The following is a 7,500-nucleotide window of genomic DNA, read 5'->3' on the forward strand; positions in this document are numbered from 1 at the left end:
AATGCCAATTACATTAATAATTGATAATTTTGTATGAAATGGATTCTTCTTACAAAAAAAAGAGAGGTCGGAATTATCATCTTGATTACTTCATAGTGAATAAACTCTATCACATTATTATTATTATTAATATTATTATTATTATTATTATTATTACTTGCTAAGCCACAACCCTACTTGGAAAAGCAGGATGCTATAGGCCCAGAGGCTCCAACAGGGAAAATAGCCCAGCGAGGAAAAGAAAACAGGAAAAATATAATGTTCTAAGAACAGTAACATTCAAATAATTATTTTCTATATAAACAATAAAATCTACAAAAGAAGAGGAAGAGAAATAAGATAAAATAGTGTGCCCAAGTGTATCCTCAAGCAAGACAACTCTACCCCAAGACAGTGGAAGACCGTGGTACAGAGGCTATGGCACTACCCAAGACTATAGAACAAATATTCTATAAAAGGGACAAAAAAAGACTGAATTTACTCTTCTATTATAAGGATAGATAATGATACGAAACTATACTATTAATAGAAGAATTATATATATATATATATATATATATATATATATATTAATCATATTTGTAAATGAAAAAGGAAAATAAAAACTGATAGAGTGTTTAAGTGAAAATCGAATTATATTTACCATATAAGGAAATAAACAAAATTAAAAATCTAATGGAGTGAATGAGCGAAAATAGACTTTTATTTACCATATAAGGAAAGAAACGAAATTAAAAACCTTAAGGAGTGAATGAGTGAAAATGGAATTATATTTACCATATAAGGAAAGAAAAAAAGAAAAAATCTAAGGAGTGAATGAGCGAAAATAGAATTATATTTACCATATAAGGAAAGAATCAAAATTAAAAATCTAATGGCGTTGAATGAATGAAAATAGAATTATATTTACCATATGAGGAGATACAAGATTAAAATCCTAAAATAGTGAATGAGTGAAAATAGAATTATATTTACCATATAAGGAAAGAAACAAAATTAAAAATCTAATGAAGTGAATGAGCGAAAATAGAATTATATTTACAATATAAGAAAAAAAATAAAAACCGAATGGAGTGAATGAGTCAAAATTGAATTATATTTACCATATAAGGAAAGAATCAAAATTAAAAACCTAATGGAGTGAATGAGTGAAAATAGACTTTTATTCCCCATATGAGGAAAGATACAACATTAAAATTCCTTCTAGTTTTAGGTAGTTCCACACAACAGTTAGTCCTGATAAAGACACAAAGAACAAACGAGAGAGAGAGAGAGAGAGAGAGAGAGAGAGAGAGAGAGAGAGAGAGAGAGAGAGAGACCAGGAAGGAAGCCCAGTCTCTTTAATCTTTCTTGGCAGGGGCCGAGATATATGAGAGCCATAATCTGGGCAAAAGCGATGGAACTCGAGGCAATTGCACATACGTCCCTTTGGCATAAAGCAGTCAGTGTAGCGTCTGACATTTCTGCTTCTAAAAACAGTTCTCATTCCGTAAACTATGTCTTATAAGTGTCTAAAGTTTTATATTCTAAATGTTTTAATTCCGTAAACTATGTCTTATAAGCGTCTAAAGTTTTTATTCTAAAAGTTTTAATTCCGTAAACTATGTCTTATAAGCGTCTAAAGTTTTATAATCTAAAAGTTTTAATTCCGTAAACTATGTCTTATAAGCGTCTAAAGTTTTGTATTCTAAATGTTTTAATTCCATAAAATATGTCTTATAAGCGTTTAAAGTTTTTATTCTAAAAACAGTTGTAATTCTTAAACTATATTTCATTAGCGTCTAAATTTTTTTATTCTAAAAGTTTTAATTCCGTAAACTATGTCTTATAAGCGTCTAAAGTTTTATATTCTAAATGTTTTAATTCCGTAAACTATGTCTTATAAGCGTCTAAAGTTTTATATTCTAAATGTTTTAATTCCAAAAAATATGTCTTATAAGCGTTTAAAGTTTTTATTCTAAAAACAGTTGTAATTCTTAAACTATATTTCATTAGCGTCTAAATTTTTGTATTCTAAAAGTTTTAATTCCGTAAACTATGTCTTATAAGCGTCTAAAGTTTAATATTCTAAATGTTTTAATTCCGTAAACTATGTCTTATAAGCGTCTAAAGTTTTATATTCTAAATGTTTTAATTCCATAAAATATGTCTTATAAGCGTTTAAAGTTTTTATTCTAAAAACAGTTGTAATTCTTAAACTATATTTCATTAGCGTCTAAATTTTCTTATTCTAAAAGTTTTAATTCCGTAAACTATGTCTTATAAGCGTCTAAAGTTTTATATTCTAAATGTTTTAATTCCATAAAATATGTCTTATAAGCGTTTAAAGTTTTTATTCTAAAAACAGTGTAATTCTTAAACTATATTTCATTAGCGTCTAAATTTTTTTATTCTAAAAGTTTTAATTCCGTAAACTATGTCTTATAAGCGTCTAAAGTTTTATATTCTAAATGTTTTAATTCCGTAAACTATGTCTTATAAGCGTCTAAAGTTTTATATTCTAAATGTTTTAATTCCGTAAACTATGTCTTATAAGCGTCTAAAGTTTTATATTCTAAATGTTTTAATTCCAAAAAATATGTCTTATAAGCGTTTAAAGTTTTTATTCTAAAAACAGTTGTAATTCTTAAACTATATTTCATTAGCGTCTAAATTTTTTTATTCTAAAAGTTTTAAGTCCGTAAACTATGTCTTATAAGCGTCTAAAGTTTTATATTCTAAATGTTTTAATTCCGTAAACTATGTCTTATAAGCGTCTAAAGTTTTATATTCTAAATGTTTCAATTCCATAAAATATGTCATATAAGCGTTTAAAGTTTTATTCTAAAAACAGTTGTAATTCTTAAACTATATTTCATTAGCGTCTAAATTTTTTTATTCTAAAAGTTTTAATTCCGTAAACTATGTCTTATAAGCATCTAAAGTTTTATATTCTAAATGTTTTAATTCCGTAAACTATGTCTTATAAGCGTCTAAAGTTTTATATTCTAAATGTTTTAATTCCATAAAATATGTCTTATAAGCGTCTAAAGTTTTATTCTAAAAAAAATTTTAATTCCGTAAACTATGTCTTATAAGCGTCTAAAGTTTTATATTCTAAAAGTTTTAATTCCGTATACTATGTCTTATAAGCGTCTAAAGTTTTTTATACTAAAAAAGTTTTAATTCCGAAAACTATGTCTTATAAGCATCTAAAGTTTTATTCTAAAAATATTTTAATTCCGTAAACTATGTCTTTTAAGCGTCTAAAGTTTTATTCTAAAAAAAAGTTTTAATTCCGTAAGCCTGTCTTATAAGCGTCTAAAGTTATATTCTAAAAAAAAGTTTTAATTCCGTAAACTATGTCTTATAAGCGTTCAAAATTTTTGCTTCTAAAAACAGTTCCATTTTCGTAAACTATGTCTTATAAGCGTCTAAAGTTTTTTTTTTTATTCTAAAAAGTTTTATTTCCGTAAAATATGTCTTATAAACGTCTAAAGTTTTTTTTTATTCTAAAAAGTTCTAATTCCGTAAACTATGTCTCATAAGCGTTCAATATATTTTCTTCTAAAACAGTTTTAATTCCGAAAAACGATGACTTATAAGCGTCTAAATTTTTTATTCTAAAAACAGTTGTAATTCCTTGAACTATGCCTTATAAGCGTCTAAATTTTTTATTCTAAAAACAGTTTTAATTCCGTAAACTATGTCTTAAAAGCGTCTTAAGTTTTTTATTCTAAAAAACAGTCTTCATTCCGTAAACTGTCTGCTTCTAAAAACACTTATATTTCCGTAAACTATGTCTTACAAGCGCCTTAAGTTTTTTTTATTCTAAAAACAGTTTTCATTCTGTAAACCGTCTTATGATTCCATAAAATGGTGTATCGTAAAACACTGCGTTTTAAATCCAAAAACAGTCGAAAATTTTCCATTCGCCCTGGTCATGGGCAGGGGCCCGGCAGGTACCTATACCAACCGTGTGTCACACGATCGTACATAGTAAGGACATTTCATTTTGTGTATGTATTATGCTTGTATCTTCGCTCTCCCCTCGCACTGACAGGGACCTGAAAAAACACGTCTAATTTTCTCACAGTTAACTGTTAACCGGTGCGGGGTCGGTTGAACATGAAATTGCCTGTTATATCTTTTATGACTTTTTTGCCTGGAGGTCATGTATATATAAACGAATGTTCTGTAATAAAGTTAATCAGTTGCTTTCATCCTGCCTTTGAGTCACAACCTTCTCTCGGCTCGTCACATATCCCATTAAGGGAAAGGGGATACACCTTATAAAGCTATGTTATACCATATCAGCCTTCACCAAATGGTTACTAGCTAAAGGACAAGCTGTGTGGACATGCTTAAACGGACGGGGAAATGAACGCAAATGACATGCTGTAATACTTATAAACAGGTTGCAAATGTCAACAAGTTTTCTAAATCAAACAGTTTGGGTTTTATAAACATATATATACTGTATATATGCTAGAGGACGCGACTCGTCAAAAATGACGGCTAAATATTTATAGATAGGCATACAACCATATACCCCTCTTACCAGGGTATGACTACTCCCTCTTGCCCCTACCCAAGGAAAGGGGAGAGCTGTGCGAGACCGGAAAGAAATTTTATATGTATATATATATATATATATATATATATATATATATATATATACATATATATATGTATATATGAATGTATATATATACATATGATACATATCTATGTATATATATATATACATATATAAATGTATGCGTATATTATATATATATATATATATATATATATATATATATATATACATATATATATATATATATATATATATATATACATATACATATATATATATATATATATATATATATATATACATATACATATATATATATATATATATATATATATATATATATATACTGTACATATATATGATACACACACATATATATACATAATACATATTTATATATACATATATATAAATGTATATATATATATATATACATACATATACATATATATATATATATATATATATATATATATATATATATATATGTGTGTGTGTGTGTGTGTATATAAATAAAGTAAACACTTGCTCTCTATTATATAGGACAGATGCGCGTATTTACCTTGGGACATTCAAATCTACTAGTAGTTCTTCGTATGACATTCCCGGATTCCTAATCCATTGGTCTACTCATTTGCTCCATTCAGTCGAATCCAAAATGTATTGTTACTCTCATAATTATGGATAATCTCGGTTGAAGGGCACTTGACTCCCACTTCACATATTAAATTCTAATTTTTTCTTTACTGAAAAATGTAATAGTTGGATTCTCCCCACTGAAGAAGACTTTCATTTTCTATTGAAGTATATATATAATAATATTCACTCCTTTAAATTTTGGAAACCAATGTAATCCCAAAATACTTTTTGTTTTTACTTTTATGAGTATAGTTTTTTTTATTTGACTTTCTAGACGCATGGCATTGTCTCTTATCCCTTGGAACTTGTTCAGAAATATCTGTACAATTGCAGGCTATTGTCTTATACTCTCGAAACTAGTTGAAAAATATGTCTAATTGCAGGTTATTGTCTTGTACCATCGGAACCAGTTGAAAAATATGTGCAATTGCAGGCTATTGTTTTATCCCTAGGAACTTGTTGAAAAATATGTGTGCAATTGCAGGCTATTGTCTTATCCCTAGTAACTTGTTCAGAAATATCTGTACAATTGCAGGCTATTGTCTTATCCCTAAGAACTTGCTGAGAAATATCTGTTCAATTGCAGGCTATTGGCTTACAACCTCGGAACTTGTTGAGAAATATCTGTGCAATTGCAGGCTATTGTCTTATACCCTCGAAACTAGTTGAGAAATATCTGTACAATTGCAGGCTATTGGCTTATAACCTCGGAACTTGTTGAGAAATATCTGTACAATTGCAGGCTATTGGCTTATACCCTCGGAACTTGTTGAGAAATATCTGTGCAATTGCAGGCTATTGTCTTATACCCTCGAAACTAGTTGAGAAATATCTGTACAATTGCAGGCTATTGTCTTATACCCTCGAAACTAGTTGAGAAATATCTGTGCAATTGCAGGATATTGTCTTATCCCCAGCAACTTGTTGAGATATATCTGTACAATTGCAGGCTATTGTCTTATCCCTAGGAACTAGTTCAGAAAATCTTTGAAAAATACCTTACTTCTGCACAAGTACCGCTTCTTCATATATCACATGCTTGCATAACCTGAAGAACCAGGGATTATTTGCAAAGGAAAACTTCACTACCAAAACCCATGAATTGAGCACCCACTTACCTTAAGTGTCCATGTCGGTAAACGGCCGCCTCTTGGTGGACGTATCCACTCTCGATTATGTCCTTCTGGGGTGAACTTGAATCATCCTGCGGGAAACAGAAATGCATGTTTAAACATTGATCCAAAACTACTTTTTTTTTTGAATTATTTATTGTTAATATGTTCTCATCATTTATTTATTTCCTTATTTCCTTTCCTCACTGGGCTATTTTTACCTATTGGAGCCCCTGGGCTTATAGCATCTTGCTTTTCCAACTAGGGTTGTAGCTTGGCTAGTAATAATAATAATAATAATAAAACCTTCATTATAATAAGGGTTGTGGTGGCCGATGCGGTAACGTCCCTGACTGGTGAACGCCAGACAGGGGTTCGAGTCCAGCTCAAACTCGTTAGTTCCATGGTCATTGCAATCTCACCATCCTTGTGAGCAAAGGTTGATGGGGTTTAGGTGAGCCTATAGGTCTATCTGCTGAGTCATCAGCAGCCATTGCCTGGCCCTCCTTGGTCTTAGTTTGGGTGGAGAGGGGCTTAGGCACCGGTCATATGTATATATGGTCAGTCTCTAGGGCATTGTCCTGCTTGATAGGGCAATGTCATTATCCCTTGCCTAATGTCATTAATGAGCGGTCTTTAAACCTTAAATAGTCCAGTCTTTTCTATAAAAAAAAAATTCAACAGATTTCACTTTTGATAATTATGCAAAATATAAAATCCTGCTTATAATCAGCTTTTCCTATTACCTTTATAATGAAATAAATAGCATATATAAATAGCCTCTGTACCATGGTCTTCCACTGCCTTGGGTTAGAGTTCTCTAGCTTGAGGATACACTCGGGTACATTATTCTATCTTATTTCTCTTCCTCTTGTTTTGTTAAAGATTTTATAGTTTATATAGGAATTATTTATTTTAATGTTGTTACTGTCCTTAGAATATTATATTTTTCTTTGTTTCCTTTCCTCACTGGGCTATTTTCCCTGTTGGGGCCACTGGGCTTATAGCATTCAGCTTTTCCAACTAGGGTTGAAGCTTAGCAATTAATAATAATAATAATAATAATAATAATAATAATAATAATAATAATAATATGCCTTTTTATCGTGAAAGAAATCGATTATTTTTAATTAACCCAAACCTATTTCGTAAATATATGACTTACGATATAACACCAGTCCAGTTAAT

At 29.7% G+C, this 7,500-nt stretch overlaps 1 protein-coding gene across 1 annotated transcript in view; it reads right to left on the reverse strand.

Moving 5' to 3' along the window:
- The window catches only part of LOC137617982 (cell adhesion molecule 3-like), a 715,661-nt gene that overhangs the window by 121,486 nt on the left and 586,675 nt on the right, over positions 1-7,500 (reverse strand). Inside the window, exon 3 of the mRNA XM_068347907.1 lies at positions 6,319-6,404. The gene's annotated coding sequence lies outside the window, so the exon portion shown is untranslated. The remainder of the gene's footprint in view (positions 1-6,318; positions 6,405-7,500) is intronic.

Source organism: Palaemon carinicauda, chromosome 24 (assembly GCF_036898095.1).
Source record: "Palaemon carinicauda isolate YSFRI2023 chromosome 24, ASM3689809v2, whole genome shotgun sequence".
In the NCBI taxonomy this organism is placed as follows: domain Eukaryota; kingdom Metazoa; phylum Arthropoda; class Malacostraca; order Decapoda; family Palaemonidae; genus Palaemon; species Palaemon carinicauda.